Below are 20,410 nucleotides of genomic sequence, written 5' to 3' on the forward strand. Positions count from 1 at the left end.
AATTTATCCCAGAATCTGACTCCATTGTTCTGCATGTGTTGCACAGAACTTCTCTGGATCATCAAGCATATTTATTGATAGGAGACAATTGTGTCTTTATGAGTGTTTCCATAATGAAACAGGATGAGGGATGTGGGAAGTCACTGGCAGTTTCAGTTCAAGAGGCGCTCTTCAGGAGGAGATAAATGGGAATGTTTTTATGAACAAGAAATAAAACTCTAAAAATAGATGAGATGTTCTTCTAATATCCACTGTGTGATAATATATAATCGCACTGTCCTTTGTGAATGAAGAGGGCACTGCGGATTCTTTCTCGTTGCCAAAAGCGTTCATGGTTGGGAGATACAAGAGTTATGCACCTCCTCCATCTTACCATCACAGCCAGGATCGTGACTACTCTCATTGATGTTAAAACTTCTTCTGTGGCTGTTAGTAGGGTGCTCATTACTAATTTAGAGAGAGGTTCCTTATCTTCCCCTGCACCCCAATCCCTGCCCCCCACAGACTCCAACACAAGAGGAAGTGGGTCTTAAGTTTAATACCGTTGACAAGATAACCCTATATCTTTGGAGCACTGGCTTGCAATAAAGGCTATTTACCTTGTTGGACATGTACCATGTCATTTTGCTGCCTGCTAATGCCTTGCTCCTTTTATCTTTTCTCTTTCAATTTGCATTTAGAAGAGCTAGCAACCTTACTTGGCAAAGCTAACTGCTGATGTAGCTCACAACAGAGCACCACATCATCGCTTGAATCTCAAAAATTTGAAGAAAACAAAGAGATAACATACATTTTTTTCTAAAGCCAGAACCTATTTTAAGTTAGTCAAAATTGTGAAAAAGAGTTATCTCAATGTGGGCTATGGCATAGTCTTCAAATATATGTTGAAAGGTTAAATTTGAAAACTACAGGGGTGAAAGGAAGTTGACCAAATGAGAATGAAGACTGTAAAAAGACAATGAGAAATACAGACACTTGGAACACTCTGCACTAAGAGAAAGCATAATAATTTATTTTCCTTAGTTTAAAATTAGAAGAAATCAGTTCAGATAGATGCAGTACATTTATGCATCCTGTATACTATCTGACAACCCTATTCTTCTCTGAGGCCAGCAATTTTTTTTTATTAAGACACAGGATATCACCCTATCCACATGGGGAACCATGAAAGCTCAGAAAGTAAAGATCATGTTCTTTAAAATTGATGTATAACACATTCTAGAAACATTTTAATTTGTCTGGATAATAAAAGTATATAAAATATTATGTTTATCAGTCATTCAAAAAAAGTGAAGTATTCTTAGACATTTAGCAAAATTAAGGGATGTTTACAAGATAGTAGTTAAAAACACAACCATACCGTTAAGAGAAGACTGGTTTTAAAACTTCAGTCAGTCATTTGATCCTGAGTAAACTGCTTTAAGTGTAAGCCTTAGTTTCTTAATGTGTAAAATGAAGCACCATTTCATAATATATGTGTGAGAATTAAATGAGATAATATTTGTGAGGAGCCTAGCACATAGTTCACAATAAGTGGTAGCCCTTTTTATAACAAAATGATCCCTAGAATTTTCACTTCTGTTCTAGAAAACCAAGGTAGAAGTCTGGGTCCAGTCAAAAGACAGATACCACAGAGTAGGTTCAGGAGAGGCAGTTTAATACAAAGAATTGTTAACTAGATTGAAGGACCACATCCTGGGCTGGTGACTGCTGGGTAGTTCCTTACTAGATGTCCTTGTGCCCATACCACTGACTCTCCTGGATTTTGCTGCAAATTGTAGGAAGCCTCTAACTCCTGCAGTACTCCCCCACAACCTCTGATGAGAAAGCTTAATATCATATTCACTTTAAAAGAGGAATGCTTAAACAAATTCTGTTCTTTATCACACTGAAGGCTGCATTCAGAGCTGAGGCAATAAATTGATAACTGACATAGCAGATATCCCTAACAAATACAGAGCTAATCTAGAAATCACAACACTGTAAAAATGTTTGCAAATACTGTTCTATAGCTCTTTCAGTTCAAAGTGCTTTTTTATGTGAAAAATTGGCTTATAGAGGTGTAAGGTAACTTTAGTTCATAATTTAAATATGAATATCCATTAGCATCATGATAGCTATGCGTATGCTGGAAAATAATTTAATGAATTACAAAATAGCACATCAAAAAGATGTTATGGCCTATTGAATCAAAAATCCAGTTTGTAAAAACTGCCAAAACATAATTTACCTATCCAATGTCAGTTTAAAATCTGCACAATAGGCCATAATGAATTTTTAGAATCGCATGTAAATAATGACCCATTTAATATATTTTGCTAAGAAATATATTTTAAACAGTCCATTATATTACTTTGATATATTGTAAGAGAGGGCTCATTTTTCCCCCATTACCTAAAAATATTTCTCAGAGGAAAATAATAAAATAAAAATTACTATGCTGAGCATTGTGCTAGGGGAAAACCAAGTATCCTTAAAAATATAAAATTAGTTGAATTGCTGACAAAGTTACATAGTATTAGAGTGACTCACACTGGTTATCAGGTCAACTTTGATTCATGAAGACCTACAAGTCACCACTTTGAATCTCAGGCAACCACAACATCTCTTTTCTTTTAGTTTTCCCCAATAATAATAATTTTTATGAGCAATTGATCCTTTACCACATGATGAATACCTATATTTTCATCACACTCTTTTTATCACAGCAACAAAATATTATTATTGTCATTTTAGAGATGAAGAAAGTGAGAATTGTAGAGTTACCTGTTTAAGAGAGTCATCTCAGAAGCAGAAGGGCTGGGATTTAAATAATGATCTGTCTGTCACCAGAGCTTCTACTGATTTTAGGCATGTTTCTGATTCAAGGTTCAAAGTAGACATTTATGCTTCATAATCAGAGGTGTTAGAATTGACAGCACTCTTCTGAAGCCTGCATGTGCACATGTACTGCCTGAGGATATTCATGAAATACAGGCTCTCAGTTAGTAGGCTTGACTGAGTGAGACCTGAGATTCTAACAAGCTCTCATTCGTGCCCATATTACCAGTGCATGAAACATATGTAGCATTGAAGAGTATAAGAGAACAGTGTGATCGGAACAGACCAAAAAATTAGTGGGATCCAAATAACTATGATTTCAGCAGCTAACTTAATAGAAAAACTAGAGGTTGGTGAAGTAGATGATTTATGGTTTCTGGACTTGAAAAGGAGAATTTGGAAGACCCTGCTGTTAACATTATAAAGTAACTCACAAACAAAGGCAAGTTTGGATCAAAAATAGTTAACATTCCTAGCTCATTATATAAGTCCAGCATTACCCTAATGCCAATACCAGACAAAGGAAATACAAAAAAACAAAGCAACAGATCTATTTTGCTCATGAGTATAGGTGCAATAATCCTCAAGAAAATAATGACAAATTAAATCCAAAAAAAGTGTTGAAAGAATTATATACACCACCACCAAGTGGGATATATTCCATGTATGCAAGGCTGGTTTAACATATGAAAGTCAATATAATCCATCACATCAACAGACTAAAAAAGAAAAATCACATAATTATATCAGTATACGCACAAAAAGCTTTTGACAAAACCCAGCAACCATTCATGATAAAAACTCTCAGTAAACTAGGAATAAAGGGGAATTTTCTCAAATTGGTAAAGACTATCTACAAAAACCTACAGCTAACATTATACTCAATGATAAGAAACTTGAAGCTTTCCCACAAACATCAGGTACAGGGCAAGGATGGCTCCTCTCACACTGTTTTCAGCATCATACTGAAAGTCCTTACTAGTGTAATAAGGCAAGAAAAGGGAATAAAAGGTATACATATTGGGAAGAAAGACATAAAATTGTCTTTGTTCTCAGTTTAATATTCTATGCAGAAAATCAGAAAGTTGACAAAAAAACTCCTAGAGCTAATTGATTATAGCAAAGTTGTAGGATGCAAAATCAATCACATTTCTACATAACAACAATGAACAATTGAAATTTGAATTAAAGGCTCAATGGCATTTATATTAGCACTATCAAAATTAAATTCTTATGTTTAAATCTAACAAAATATGTACAAGATCTATACATGGAAAATTATAGAACACCAATGAATGAAATATAGGCATATCACATTTTATTTTGATTCACTTTATTGTGCTTTGCAGATATTGTGCTTTTTACAAGTTGAAGGTTTGTGGCAACCCTACATAAAGCAAGTTTATCCATACCACTTTTTCAACTGCATTTTCTCACTTCCTGTCTCTGTGTCACATTTTGGTAATTCTCACAATATTTTAGACTTTTTCATTATTATTATAGTTGTTATGGTGATCTGTGATTGGCGATCTTTGATGTTACAAGGGCAAGATCATCCACTAGCAAAAAAAAGATTATGACTACTGAAGGCTCAGATTATCATTAGCATTTTTAAGCAATAAACTTTTTAAATTAAGATATATACATTTTTTAGACATAATGCCATTGCACACTTAATAGATTACAGGGTAGTGTAAACATCATTTTTATATGCACTGGGAAACCGAAACATTTGTGTTACTTTATTGTGTTGGTCTGGAACCAAACCTGCAATATCTCTGAGGTATGCCTATAATTGGAGAAATATTGCTAATTTGCAAATAGGAAGGTTCAATATTGTCAAAAATGTCAGTTCTTCCCAACTTGATTTATAGATTCAATGAAATCTCAAGCAAAATTCTGGGAAATTATTTTATGGATATGAAAAAAAATGACTCTAAAGTTTATATGGAGAGACAAAAGACTCAGAGTAGCTAACACAATATTGAAGGAGAAGAAAAAAGTTGGAGGACTGATGCTATTCAACTTCAAGATTTACTGTATAAATTGCAGTAATGGAGACAGTGTGGCATTTGTGAGATAATAGACCAACAGAACCCCGTAAATACAGTTAATTGGCCTTTGACAAAAGAGCAAAGTCAGTTTAATGGAGAAATGATAGTTCTTTTCAACAAAAGGTGCTAGAACAACTAGACAGTCACATGTAAAAAATGAATCTAGACACAGACATGAAGCCCTTCACAAAAATGAACTCAAAATGGATCATAGACATTAATGTAAAGTACAAAATGTTGAAACTCCTAGATAATCACATAGAATAAAGGCCTGGGTACGGTGATGACATTTTAGATACAACATCAAAGGCAAAAATCTATAAAATAAATGACAAGCTGGACTTCATTAAAATGTGAAAACTTGTACTCTGTGAAAGAAAATTTGTCAACTAATGAAAAGACAAGCTGCAGATTGGGAGAAATATTTGTAAAAGAAACATTTGATAAAGGATAATTCAAAATGTACAAATAACTTTTAAAACATAACAAAAGGAAGATAAACAATCTGATTAAAAAATGACCCAAAGATATTAAGAGATACCTCACCAAAGAAGACATATAGATGGCAAATAAACATATGAAGAAATGCTCCATATCATGTGTCCTCAGACACATATCATGTGTCTTGAAATTAAAACAAGAATGAGATATCATTACACACCTGTTACAATGGCCACTAACTGGACCACTGACAACACCAAATGCTGGTGAGGATGTGGAGCAACTGGAACTCCCGTACATTGCTAGCAGGTATATAAAATACAAAACTAAGCATACTCTTACCATATAATCCAGCAATCATGCCCCTTGGTATTTACCCAAAGGAGTTGAAGATGTATGTCTGTACAAAACCTTAACACTGATGTTTATAACAGTTTTATTCATAATTACCAAAACTTGGAAGCATCCAGGAGTGTGTTTCAGTGGGTGAATGAATAAAGAAACTGTGAAACATCCACACAAAATAAAATTATTTAGTGCTAAAAAGAAATGAGCTATCAAGCAACACAAAAACATGGAAGAACCTTAAATACATATTACTAAGGGAAAGAAGCCAATGTCAGAAGGCTAAGTACTGTATAATTCCAAATATATGACATTCTGGAAAAGAGAAAAAAACTATGGAGACAATAAAAATAAGAGTAGTTGCAAGGGCTGTGAGGGGAAGATAAATAGGGATATTTTTAGGGCAGTGAAAATACTCCGTATGATAATATAATAACGGATATACTGTATGCCATAGATTTGTCCAAACCCACAGAATATAAGAACCAAGAGTGAACCACAATGTACTTTCGGTGATTATAATATGTCCATGCAGGTTCATCCTTGGTAAAAAATGTAACATTCTGGTGAGTGAGGTTGATGATGGGGGTGGCTATGAATGTATAGGGCAAGTGTTATGTACAAAATGTCTGTGCTTTCCTCTCAATTTTGCTCTGAACCTAAGACTTCTCTATAACAAGATAGTCTTTAAAAATCAAATAGAAAAATAGATAACAAAAGAAAGAATTCTTATCTATCTACTACCATACCCAGGAAGAATGATCATGAAGGCAATTATCATTAGAACACCAGCCAATTTTCTCTCAAGGTAGGAAAATGCTTAAAATACTAACATGATGATTTAGTAACTAAAAAATAGCTTATGCTAGATTTTAGTTATCACTAATATAATTAGTTACGTTTATTACCTATTCTACTTATAAACATGTTAATAATTATATTGTTTATATTTGAATGATTTATTTACAATTTTCAAAATTATTTAATGTTATGAAATCAAATACATATAATCTGTGGCCTTGCTATTCAAAGTGTAGTGCCTGCCTGCATCAGCAGCATGGGCTGGATCTGATAGCTGCTTGTTAGAAAGGAAAATCTCAGGCCCCAACCCAAACGTACTGAATCAGAATCTGCATTGTAACAGTACTAACTAATGGTTTTATACGTACAGCAAAGTTTGAGAATTACTGTTTTACAGAAGGTCTGATTTTTAAACTATAATTGGTCATTGACAGATCCAAGAAAAATACATCTCTCAGTATTGTTTTTTTCTAAGTATATTTAAACCAAATGTTTCATGAAAAAAATGACGTGCTCAGCATGTAATCACACAGTAGCAGTGTTCCTGTGACAGCAGTGTTTCTTATGTCAACACGAATCAGTGCAGTCCAAGCAGAGGCTGCCCTTGAAGAGTAATTTATCTTTTTTTGCCCTTGGCTTGCAAATTTGTTTTTCTCATCTTTCTTTTTTTTTTTTACATACTCTAGTGGAAAATTATGATAATTACTGTCTTAGGATAATTGGCTGAAGCAGATCATGGGTTATTCCATCAGTATCTTGACTCTTGAGGTGAAAGGGAAGGAAGAAAACAGAAACAAGAGGTCATGAGTGAGGAAAAACGACTTCCTTAATTTTGCTGTTGACTTGCCCTGTGAATTTTTACATTCTCACCTCTACTCTGGCCTCAGCAAAACAACAGGTGCAAACTGCAGATGGATCCAATCGCAGTTGCAAGCAGACACATCTGGCAGTGGTTCCACGAGTCTTGATCTGAAAGTTGGCCAGCAGCAACCAGATTTGTGTCCTGGGGTGCCAGGGCAGAGGGTTCTTTGAACAGTTGAGGGTATGTCCAGGCTGTGCTAGTTCCGTGTGGGCACTCAATCAAGGCCACCCTTGCAACTTCCTATCAGAAGCTTCAATACTGATCCCCCCCTCGTGTCTACATTATATTTATAAAATTTATCAAACTAGCATAAATAAATTATGCCCCCCAAATCTAAAGTTTAAAATATATCATAGTATATATATTTTTCAATTTTGTTGTTGAAAATACCTGATATATTTAAGTTTTTGTGAAGGTATTTAGTGTTTGTTAAGGCTTACATATATGAAATTACTAAGGCAGGTATTATTTAGCCAATTCAAAGTATGTGTGTGTAAAAGGGCATAGTTTTAGTATCTGAACAAGGCATAAATATATTTTGAAATATAAGATAAACCAGGAGTTAATATTCTATACTCCTTCAAATGACTATACTAACATTAATATTTTTATTATTTTTTTTAAATAATATTTTTATTCTTAATTCTGCTTTTGTCAGTTGGATATGTATATATCAGATATTGAATATATGTATGTGTTAATAAATGTACAATTGGTACACACACAACAATGTGCATGTGTGTGTGCAAATTCTGAACCCATGATGACCCAATGTACTATGAATAATAGAATTACATAAAGCCTGTATGTGCCTATGTTTCTGTAGATACAAGCAAAGGAGCCTGTGTCCAGAAGGGTAAAACAGGTGACAATGTGTAAGTTTCATAAGCTCGAACTTCCCTGTGGGGAACCAAATCCAGTTGGCTGGTGTGTTGTGTTTGGCAACTTGGTATTTTTTTAATTGGAAATTTTTGTGTCTAAAATGTAGATTCCTAACTTATTGTTTCATATGGAAGCATAGGGAAAACTTTAAAGAAAAATTTATAATTTCTCTGTGTGTGTATAGAAACCCCCTCAGTCTGTATTGTCTGGTTTATTGATGTTCAATCAGATGATTCAATATTAAGTTTATCATTTTAAATATGTGCTTGCTTTTAAAATTATTGGTCTTTTTAAAACTTTTATTTGATAATAAATCAATGTAGTTTCATAAATGTCATATGCTTAGATCTACAGTCTAATTTTTAAAGAAAATGCAATACATAATAAATCTTGGATTTGGAATGCTAGGTATAATCTCAATGTCCTGGCATTTCAAAAGTAGATAGGAAAACTAAAGGGCCAGAACAAAGGAAAGCTATTTTTTTTCAATACCAAGAACAAACAAAAACCAAGTCCTAGTGACTATAAACTTGAGGCAACAAGTCATGGAAGAAGGTAATTCTTAGAGAGTAAAATTTAGAATAACGTACCAAGGTATCAAGCAAACTCTATTGCCTCTAATAAATCTAAAACTCTTAATAAAACTCTTGGCAAGAAACCATAGAGCCATTTAAATACTGTCAGGTTATGTCCACAGCTATCATCAAAGGATGGAGATAAAATTCTAAGTACAAAGGCAAAAACACAGAAATGGAAAGAATTCCATGTCATTAACAGTGTAAAACAGTGTTTGCCCATCTCAGCGGCCTTGAGGATGGCATTTTGTTTTTCACATGTCTACATTCTATTCATTGACCACCCATGTGGGTCAAAGTGGGGTCCATATTAGTCTTCTGCCAGATTGAGAGAGAGATAATGCTTGATTGAAGGACCCACCCAGCTTTAAGAATCAAAAAATGTCCCCTGCTGGATAGAGCTGATTCAAAGACTTTATTACAACATTCAGATAAAGGAAGAATAGCTGAGATTAAATACCATGTTGCAGATGCTTTCAAATTGCATACACTACCTAATTTACCCAAATTTATACTAAAAAATGATTGTTTATTTTAATGTAATAACAAGAACAATAATAGTAATTAACCCTTTGTAACCACATCCAGGAAACATACTGAATATCTCACATGGGTTGATTAACTTAAACCTATGTCAATCTGTGAGGTAGCTACTATTATGACATCTATTTTTCAGACATAGAATTACAGGGATTTGAACCTGATTAGTCTTATTCTGAGTCTCATAATGGTTAGATGTTTTCCCTGGTAGGCTGTAGAGTCTTATTCAAATTTATATTTAATCCAGCTTTATTGTTCTTCAAAATACAAGCTCTTTCCACTCTGCCAAGCTACCTTTTATACAAATGAGGGATCTGCAGAATGCAACTGATGACTAAAAACCCAGCAAATTTTTTCTCTGCAAGCCTGGAAGTGTATATTTACACTGGGAGTGTATATTTTCCCTGTTTTAACCACAATCCATAGGGCATACTGCAGGAAATAATCCCATTGCAGGAAAAAGCTCTTGGCACTGTCTTTTGATGTTTCTTAGAGCAACATTGACTGGCGGATATCTCTAGTGTTTTTTTGTTTTCTTGTTTTCCCAGTGGCTACCCACCTACCATGTAAGGAAAAATAAAATCCCCTTTACTGTTCTAGGTTTCTAGCTGGAATCCATCCCCCTGTAATAAAAGTCAGATTAACAGGGGGGAAAACACACACAGAAGTTTACTAACATGTAATTTCCTCTGTACATGGGAGATACCCAGGGAGACTGAGTAACTCCTTGAAATGGCCCATGTCATCACCTTAGGTACCATTTTCAGCTAAAAACAAGATGTTGTGGTCTAAGGATCCAATTACAGAAGGTTAGCAGGTAAAGCACAATGTAGGGGAGGGAAAATTTCTCTTTTCCCCTCCTGGTTCTTATGCGTGGTCAAACAATTAAGATGACATAAGGCAGTTTAACAGGAGAAAATCACATTTAATACATATGCACAATAATTCGCATAAACATGAAGAATCCCAAAGACAGTAAGGCAAAATCATATATATATGTTATTTTGGATTTAGGAGGAGGTCTTGACCTGGGACTTCAGAGGGAAGTAATGCAATTCACAAGGAGATAAAGAGTTAATGTTTAATAAATGTTTGTTGTGATATCTGGAGACAATGGGACATAGAGAGGACTTTGTCAAAGGGGCCTTGCTTGATTCCTTGCTGTCTACCATTAAACTCTAGTTATCTGTGGTAATGGTTCCTCCCAGAACAGACCTTCTACATTAAATCATTTTAAGTAGGAAGAAGGAAGTAAGAGATCCTTCCTGGGCCTTCTGGTCCATAAAAATAATCAGCTTAAAATAATCAATACTCTAAAGAGGCATATTTCTGGTGATATCTCTACTCCCCTTCAACAGCAAACAAGGGTGGTTATGGAGTTTAAGTCTTTGCCTCTCCACTGAGGACAGTTTCTAGAGATTTAGATCCACCTTCCTCTTCCTGGTACAGAAAGACTGACAAATGGAGATTTGCATTATAAATGCAGAAATCTCTTACAAAAGGGTAACTTCTACTTGGTTTTTTTTTTAGATTTCTGCTGTATCTGCTGTTTCTTAAAAGTAATCAGCCTAAAATAATTCTTATGCCAAAGAGACATGTTTTGGAGTGACAAATTCTGCTTCCTTTTACCACCTTTGCTTGGTCACCGGTGCAACTTTTCTGGGGCAAACTTTTGGACTCTATCAGGAAAGATCCCTCAATACAGTCACCAGTCTAATTTCTCTAACTAGCACTCTACTGTATGTATGTAGGTATAAGAGTTTGCAGGAACCTCTGAGGTTAGACTTTCTCCTCTCAAGCATTTCAAATTTACATCTTTCCAGTCTATTTATACAGACAGGGGCTGGGAGGAAAAAAGACATGCAGATTTTTGTGTTTTTTTGTTTCTTAAGGAATGTGTGACACTGTGGTCAGAATTCAAACTATTAAATTCCAGTGTAATAGTGACCTTGATCTAGTTTCCTCATTTATTGAATAGAGGGTGTTAAAAGCCAAAATTCAACCCAGTAAATTTCAAGAGCTAATTGGCTTTACTAAGTCATGAATGAGGGAGCATCCCATCCAGTAGCAACTGGAAGAGTACTTCTTGGAGTTGTACAAACGGAAGGTTTTTATAGGAAAAAGGGTAGGGCAAGGGACTTATTCACACACACACACACACACACACACACACACACACACACACACACACACACACACGATGGTTTGGGGGCTGGGGACATCTTTCCTTAGAGGGAAGAGAATGGGAAGTGTTTTTATCATGCAGATTGCCTCTTCTTTCTATGGGGGATTGAGAGGGTCCAGGTGACAGATTATTTTACTGGTGCTTGACCTGAAAATTCCAGACTGGCTGGTTAAAATTATATTTCTGGGAGAGGTTGAAACTGCAGTTAGATCAGGTATTAAATCTAGGTTTGGCATCATGGGCATTTAGCAGGAGTCATGACATTTTGGGCCTTGGGTTTTCTCTCTAACAAGTATTAATAATTTCTCTTTCTGAAATTTGTTTTGAGAATAAATTTAGCTAAATTCATGTAGCATAGTGTCCAGTGAATAGTATGAGCTAAAGCATTTAAATATTATGATTTTCTCTATGTTTACATAAGAAACATCCAAACCTTTATTTTATACATTACAGTCAGAAGAGGAGAGATGAGGGCTTACATGAAATCCATTGGTGGTAGATTAGGGAGGCAGTGAAAGCAAAGCACAGAAGTCTCCGTTTTACTCTTTGCAAAATGAGTAAAATGGAGAGACACATGCTTCTTTTACATTGATGAATGTAGAAAAGTTAATAACATTTACAACACATAGAGATGGTATTTGGATAACAATGACGGGTTCTGTGGTCTTCTGCTCTGGTGGGAGATTGTGCCCTGAGCAGTCTGGAAAAGGGGAATTACTCTGACATTTCACAGGTATGTTACCCTAAATGCAAAAAGACAGTAGACAGGCTCAATTAAGCTAAAGATTGACCTTACCAAGGACACGACTATTCACCAAGACTTGCTTTTAGTTAGGAAGTTATTATTTCAGACCATCTTATGTGGTTACTCTAGGTCTCTGAGTTTGTAAGGCCGCCATGCAGGCCTCCCCTGAGCTTGTCAGGTTTAGTATGTGGTGTCTTTTTCATTCACATCTACAAAGATTTTATTATTCAGATTAAAGTCCCATAAGTATAAATAGAAATGCCCAACAATCACCATAGATTCCAGTGTGATTGAATTACTTGTGATTTACTTGATCTAAATCACTAAAATACTACTCCTCTAATCTTCAAGTTCACAGAGCTTTAATGTGCACGCAAACATAACCCATTATATTCAGTCTGTATAAAGAATGCTATCAGTCATGTGCTTTGCATCGGGGACTTTTCATTTGAGGGTAAATTTATCTGAATTATGCTGCTGTATATGGCAGAAACACATCATTTTTATAGCAGTGCTGAGGAATCAGATTTCTCCCCCAAAATGAGCATTCCAGATAGTTTCATCTGCCTTAATCATTGAAGAATACGTTTCTCAAAAGTATAGTCTGCAGGCCGGTGCTTGGGGAATAAATACTCAGACATAATCTGTGTGTGCTTGTTGATCAGTTATTGTCTTCGGTCTTAAGCAATGTTTTTGTCTGCCTCAGTCTGTTATTTCAGTAAGGACATCAGTTGTTTTTCCAATGTCACACAACCTTCATTTTAGAGGCTTGTGCTATCCTCAGGTGGTAGGTATCATAAATATATAACCCATTCTGCAGGCTAAAATTCAGAAGCATTAGAGCATTTTCCCCCCCAAATTTTTATGATGAGAGACTCTTTTGCTTAACATATAGGTTTGTAGCTACTTTCTAAAATGCACAGACATTCTTAGAAGCATAACTTCTCAAATACTGGAATACCTCCATACTGGCCCTGTGTCAGCAGTAGGGGGCCCAGGGATGGGCAGGGATAAAGGGAGCAAATATCTAAAAGCTATTTGTAGGGGGTTTTTTTTAAATCCCCAAATTTTATTCTAACATACAATATGCTTTCAAGAAATTGCTGTTGCATTGAGACTAAACTAATTATAATGAGACAGAACCAGATAAGGATAATGTGCTTTGATTTTAGAATGAAATTCATGAAGTAGCTTTAGGGTCTGTTTTTAATGCCATCTCTATTGATAAAGGATGTAAAATTTTCCAAGTCTATTAGCTAGTCGTCTGATAGTATATTTGACCAAGTGTAATGACACCTACATTTTCTTATTAGAGCGCTTCTGGTTATCTACATAGCAAATGGCAAATTGGAGATTTATATGCCATTTAAATTAGGTTATATCTAGGAAAATTTATTCCAGTTGGCATAGAAAGCCCTATTTTAAAAGAGACTCATGGAACTATTTTAGATGGTTTCCTGCAGTACCCAGAGGCACTGCTATAATAACAGATTCCTTTTTAGCATAAGAGTTATTTAAATAGACAGCTGGGCCATTGTAGTGCAAAGCAGTCAAGCAGCAGCTTAGTGTTGCACTTTGACCTTACTTATAACATAAAGGAGTCTCATTATGACAAGTCCCTTTAGGGTAGGGAGTCTTGCTAATGCAGTTCATTCTTGCACCTAATCCAAGGAGGTTTAATTACCAGAAGCATTAATCTTGCTAATAATAATAACTAACATTTGTAAGGGCTTTGAAATTTGCAAAGGATTTTCACATATAGTTCCTCCCCTTATATTGTTGCCCTAACTTCCTAATTGCTCTCCCTAACTCCAGTCTCAACTCCTTCTGTTTATTCTCTATAATGAGAGTAAAAAACACAAATTTCATCATCTAATTTGCATGATTATACATCTGCAGTGGTTCCTTATTGTCTACATGGTAAAGTCTAAATCATTAGCAAAACATACAAGGGTGTAAAACAATGGTTGTGGGGAACCAGGTTTTTATAAGGCGAGTGAGCACACACACACACACATACACAAACTAACATTTTATTTAAAAAGTGACAATGTAGGGAGGAGCAGATGCTGCAAATCTTTGCTAGGCATTTTCCTAGCTCCCCCCCCCCCCCCCCCAGTATTTCTTAATTCTTTGTTTATCAAGAGAAACATCCCTCAGCTCAAATATTCATGTTTCAGAGTTCAGGAAACACAGACCAGTGACAAGCTTCCATGGAATTCAACCTAAAAAAATCCTTTACATTCCAAGATCACTTTGCACTCTGAAAGATACCAGCCTTCCTCAGCTCCTCAAAATCTTTCATGGAATCATAATTTCTGTAGAAATCTGAGTATGACTTCTTTCTTGGTTCAGCCACAGCAAACTTACAGGAAGGTGCAACCCCCAGTGATACAATGACAGCTCCAACAATGTGAAATCTCAGACGCTTGGCCAGAAGGCCTCACATCTGAGGTTTTGTCAAAGCCCTGGAAGACATGGTCGTTATATTATCTGTAGCACCAATGTCCTTCCTGATGGAGAATGGACGAAGCTCTTCCTAGCTTTTTTTATGTAAAGGGTTCATGACGTAAGACAATACAGGTTAAGCACTGGTCAGATCGAGGAAAATTTTTTATATTGCTCATATATAGTAAGCATTTTCTTCAATCATAGCACGCAATAATCATATCCTAAATTTAACTTCATTTCAATGAGAAAAGTATTGTAACACATTGTCTAATGCAGAATTGCCCCAAAGTCTTGGAATGATATTATGGTAAGTTTCCAGTTTATAAATTATGTGGCAATGCTGGGCAAAAGGGGAGGAAATGTTTTGTTTGATGAAAATAGAATGCTTTGCAAGTTCCATTTAAATTTAAAAGAAAAAGCAACAACCTGAATTTATAAGCATGCATTTTACAGTTGAAAATAAGCTCTGGCCTGGTAGATTTTACATCAGTAACATCAGGGAAAAACTCTTGTTGAGTTTTATAAGATTTTGAAGTTTATAAGAAAGTAGTTATAATCTATCTTTCCTTATCAATTTTTGATTTTGTTCTTTTAGTTTCTTTTGGGATCTACATTTTAATGGGAATTATGAGTATTTATTGGTCACCAACTGTTCTACTATGACAATCCATTGAGGCAGGAGGCTGTGTTCATTTGGTAGTATACTGAAGAACTGTAGGACATCTGACCAAAGACCAGAAATGTAAATATTTTTCTATGGAAATGGATTGTTTTTGACCTTGTCAAAGATATGCTCTTGGAAACTTGTCACTCATACTTATAGACATGATTTAAATTTCTAAATATAATAAGCTTTAAAAAAGGAGATAAGTATTGATAAAATATAATTGTAATGTGGTTATAGGAAGGACCAGTATAAAATTTCCAGTTTAAAGAACACTTTGTAGAATATACTGAATTTTAATAGGCTTTTTTAGAGTTAAAATGGTTTCTTATACTAAATGGTGGAATATCTTTCTGCATCAGAAAATGCTCATTCTAAAACATATAAATGCATTTATTTGTTATAGTCAGAACTAAAATTCCTCTGATCTCTCTTTTTCAATACATGAACCTCTTAGATTACAAAAGACTAACATCCCTTTCACAAGATCTATATATACCTATCCTTGCTTAAATTGAATCTTAACTGACTTGGATAAACGAAATTTGATTTTCAAGGTTGTTCTTATTGTATTCTAATAAATGAAAAGAAATACATTTAAATTTGGTTAATGGGTTAATCTTGTATTTCTGTAGTATGTGTTGTCACTGAAATAGTATTGAATTCACTGGAGGTATGTAGATTGTTTAATCAAGCGATTTGTCGCTGAGATGGTGGTGCATATTTACATGTATTCAGCAAGTAGTATCGTTCTTTCACTTGAGTGCTAATGATTGAAAAACTGGGGACCAACTCTCAAAAAACATACTTTTATGTTTCCCAGGGAAAAGAAAGTTAAATTTTAGAAATTAAAAGCAAAATTATATAAACCACACTAATGCTACAAATGTTTCAATTTAAATAAATAGTTTACAGAAAAAATTAAATTAAGTAATTTTATAATCACTCACATATCTTACTTGGTATCAGTTGCGATTTATGTTAAAGAAAGGTAGTTAACAAATGTTTACTCTTCTTAAAGTTTCTGAGGTTGTTATATACTTTATAATTTATATAAACTTGATTTTGCTGTTTCTCATAGCTTTGAAACTTGGGCCACCAAAGCTGAGTAACAAAGTTGGTACTTAAACTTTTTAGAATTCTTCAGTTTGTTTAGGCCTTGCTTATACTTCATTTTATTTGACCAGGTGCCAGCTACTCATGTCCACGCAATAAGTGAAAGAACTCATCTCATGATTCATTCCCGCCTGACCTAGACAACACAAAGGCATTCTGATCCCAGCCTGCAGCACAGGCTTCTGCCTTGATATTTACCTTCTCAGAAGCACCTATCTATACACTCTCACTTATACATTGTCTTTTCTAATTTCCCTTTAACCAAATATTTGCAGCATTTGAACCTTAATCTTGTGCTTACAGATTAAGTTTAATCATGGAGAGAATCTATTTTTCCCCTGCTCTTACTCTCATGTATTTTGCAACACAAGTTAATCTTCCAAAACATAGCAGCCAAGTTGAGGACCTTTAGAAAAATAATTTTCTCCAGGTTGACACAAGTTATCATTCAAATCATTTAGAACTTTATAATAAGAGCTTGCTAAGTCTTTCACATAGAGATAGATTGTGGGAAGAGATAATAAAACAGTCATGGTTAAATGGCATTATTAGTCTTCATTATGAAAAAAGAGGAAAAGAACCAGGGAAAAGCAGTTTTATCTCAAGGAAGGAACATTTCAAAGATTATCTAGAGAACATTAAGGTGCAGTAACACTGGAGAAGCCACATGTCAAGGAAGACTCCATCATAGCAAAGAAATTTTACATGTATGTTCTTTTGTAATAATGAGAAAATCATAGGAATACATTGTCTATAAAGAAAAAGAAGGACTTGGATGTAGAATGTGTTTACATATATATTACCTCATTTAATTCCTATAACAATATTTTGAGGCAGGAATTATAATCCTCGTTTTACATAAAAATAAGTGGAGCAATATAACCTTACAAAGGATAAAATTGTAGCTGTTTAGAATGCACTCTTGGCTCTTGTTTCCCCATGTACTTAACACTTTCTAGATGTTGTTTTTAATGACCATCGGTTTAGATGTAGAAATTTAATATATAGGTGAGGTCAGTAATTGTGGTCACACTGAATATTTCTAAATCCATTTTATCTTTGTACTGAAAAGGGCTGAAATTTAAGGAGAAGAAACTGGTGTTATTTGTATTATTAATTTTATTACTTACCCTTTTCAGACAGAACTATTAACATACGTAATAATATAGTATTTTCCAAAAAGTCTAAGTCCCACAATTATTGATAATAAAAGCAAAGGGTATAGGAAGGACATGAACAATGTTATCTAGTTTTGTGAAAAACAAAATACTGAAAATGTCAGTCATTTTAATTTTTTATTATTTTTTATTTTGGAACGTGATTCATTTAAGGGTCTGTTGAAAGTAATAGATTCTCTCTCCAGAAGAAGGCTCACGTATGTATGCATATTAATCTTCCAATCCTCAATCAATTAAAGCCACTTTTATGTATGTAATGGTACAAAATATACATAGAATCCACAGATTTATAATGACCAGAGATCCTATAATTATTTATTCCCTACAATCTTCATACCTGCCCCAAGGACTCCAGATCTCCTTTAACCTCGACTACTTGTTTTTCCTAGCACTTTTTGCCATCTGATATGCTATATAATTGAGTCATGTACTATATTTAGTATTTATTGTCTGTTCCACCTGCTATAGTACAGAATCGCCAGAACAGTGATCCTTGTCTGTTTTTTTAAACAGTCCCCGCTGCAAAGCAGTCCTCATTATTTCCTAAGCCAGTAAATATACTTATGATGACTAGATATCTTGTATTAAGAGTAAAGATCTGAATTTTGAACTAAGAGCCTAGCATTGAATCGCTGATCTAAATATCCCTAACTCCATCCTGTCAAATAATAGATTGTGCAGAATTAATTCTTAAGATGAAATAGTGAACCTGTCATCTTACAATAACCATATGCTATTATTTATGTGACTCCACAAACAGATCCCAGATTATAGTTAACTGTAGATGTAGAGGTCAAGACCACCATTCCCTAGAAGATTATTAACTATCAATGTTAAGTATTAGCTTGGACTAAAAGTTTCTTTAAGGGTAAATTGATTTTTTACAACCTCATAATGAAAACAACATTTTTATCGAAGGCAATTGTAACTCAAATATTATGATAGCAAGTAAATTGTTAAATTTTGAACCCTATATACACATAAAGGTTGCATCTTTTTCCTTGGTGTACTTACCCTGTGTAATACCCATGTTTGGTCTTTCTTTGCTTTGTTGATAGGTCCTTACTGCTTCTTCTATTTTGGTTTCCTTTACTGTGCCCCTTCTTTCATAATTTTGAGCCATTTCTCAATTAAAATGTCTAGGTTTTATTGCCAATGCTTAGATGACTTTAGCTACACCATGAACTAGAAAAAAAGCCACCCTAAGACCCAAATATATCATGAAGTGGAAAAAGAGAAACAGTTTGTAACATCACTAGTTGATATATCTTTGTCACAGACAAACTGATAAACTGCGGGAGGACAGTTCAGGTTTTTGTGAGGAAGGGAAACGTGTTCTTACACTAACGGACTATTCATTACATTTTAGTACAAAGGGGATTTTTTTTATATCTACAGCTAAGTTATCAGCCAGTGGATAAAAAGAGAAGGGTGAGCAGTTTTGCTATAATCGTTATGGAATACTAGCCACGTCTTGTGAGGTTCAGCCTGAGGAAAGCGGGAAGGAAAGGACAGTTGGAGGGGGCTCATCAGACAGCCCCTGTTGTCTGCAGGGGACGGCCTCTGAGTTGTCAGGCAGCAGGCCGATGCCAAGACCACAGTCATCACTCCTCCCTGTGCAGTGACGCAATCCTGTGACGCGCTTCCTGCACTGAGGCTGCCGACTCTCCCCGCGTGCCCACGTGCCCGCCTAGACCCTTTATTCTCCCAGGTGTGCCTAATCTTCAAATAGGGGCGGACTGGCAGACAGTGGAAGAAAGAAAGAAGGAATGAATGAATGAATGAATGAATGAATGAATGGCGATCTATGAGTGGTATCCTCAGAGAAGAGAGTTTATGATTGTGTCTTTTCATTGTTCAGAAAAGAAGCATACTGGGCTCTAAGTTTTCCACCTGAACTTGTCAAATGTTCTCTCCTGTCACCATTCAGTCTCAACTTGAAAGTTCATTATTATCTTCTTAGGTAATTTGTGTTATAAAAAGAGTTAGCTAAAAAGTCCCCTTGATCTTTTATATTTCCCCATACTTCTGTGATATCTTTTGTTTTTACTTGATTGGTCTGTGTACCCCTCACACATATGAACACAGCACATAAATAGTTCTCAACTGACGAACTGAAGTTTTCAAAAACTCACCTGGAGCTCATCTGCTTGGATTTAGAACGTGTTTTACATATTATCAAACAAGCAAGCCCAGAGAGCAAAAGGAATAATTTAGGGGAAATGAACAATGCTAAATAATTCTGTTTATTAATAGAACACATATCTTCATTTCTTCAGGTCTTTAATATCATTCGATAGAGTTTTATAATTTTCTTCATAGTCTATAAGTATTCTGCATTCATTTAAAAATACATATTTTAAAGCAATTTTTCTATTATGAATGGTAGCATATTCTCTAGTGTATTATCCCGCTGGTTATTTCTAGTGTAGAGAAAGGTGCTGATGTTTGTAAGTTTACAGAAGGTCTAGAAATGCTGATTATAATAACTGAAATTATAGAAATATAGGTTAAAACATAGAAAGTGAAATCTGAAGAGAAAAATAGTAAATTAGAAGATAAATTTAAGGAAATCAGTGAAATTCCAGAAAAATCGATTATAATATGAGAAGAAGAAATAGAGGTACCTTTGTGATAGAATGGGGAGGACCAGTCTATGTTAAAATGTTCCAGAAAGGAAGACTATAGATATTGAGAAAAGCTTGGCCCAGGAAAACCAGGGCTGTGGTGGCAGGCCTCAGGGAAGCCCAG

General features: G+C 34.9%; 1 long non-coding RNA gene and 1 pseudogene across 1 annotated transcript in view; one reads left to right on the forward strand and one right to left on the reverse strand.

Annotated features, from left to right (window-relative positions):
- Nucleotides 1-20,410, forward strand: part of LOC107545512 (uncharacterized) — a 475,896-nt gene that overhangs the window by 286,225 nt on the left and 169,261 nt on the right. The gene's annotated exons all lie outside the window — the stretch shown is intronic.
- LOC107545492 (cytochrome c oxidase subunit 6C pseudogene) lies at nucleotides 14,454-14,729 on the reverse strand (annotated as a pseudogene).

This window comes from Miniopterus natalensis, chromosome 12 (assembly GCF_054644295.1).
Source record: "Miniopterus natalensis isolate mMinNat1 chromosome 12, mMinNat1.hap1, whole genome shotgun sequence".
NCBI classification, from domain to species: Eukaryota; Metazoa; Chordata; class Mammalia; order Chiroptera; family Miniopteridae; genus Miniopterus; species Miniopterus natalensis.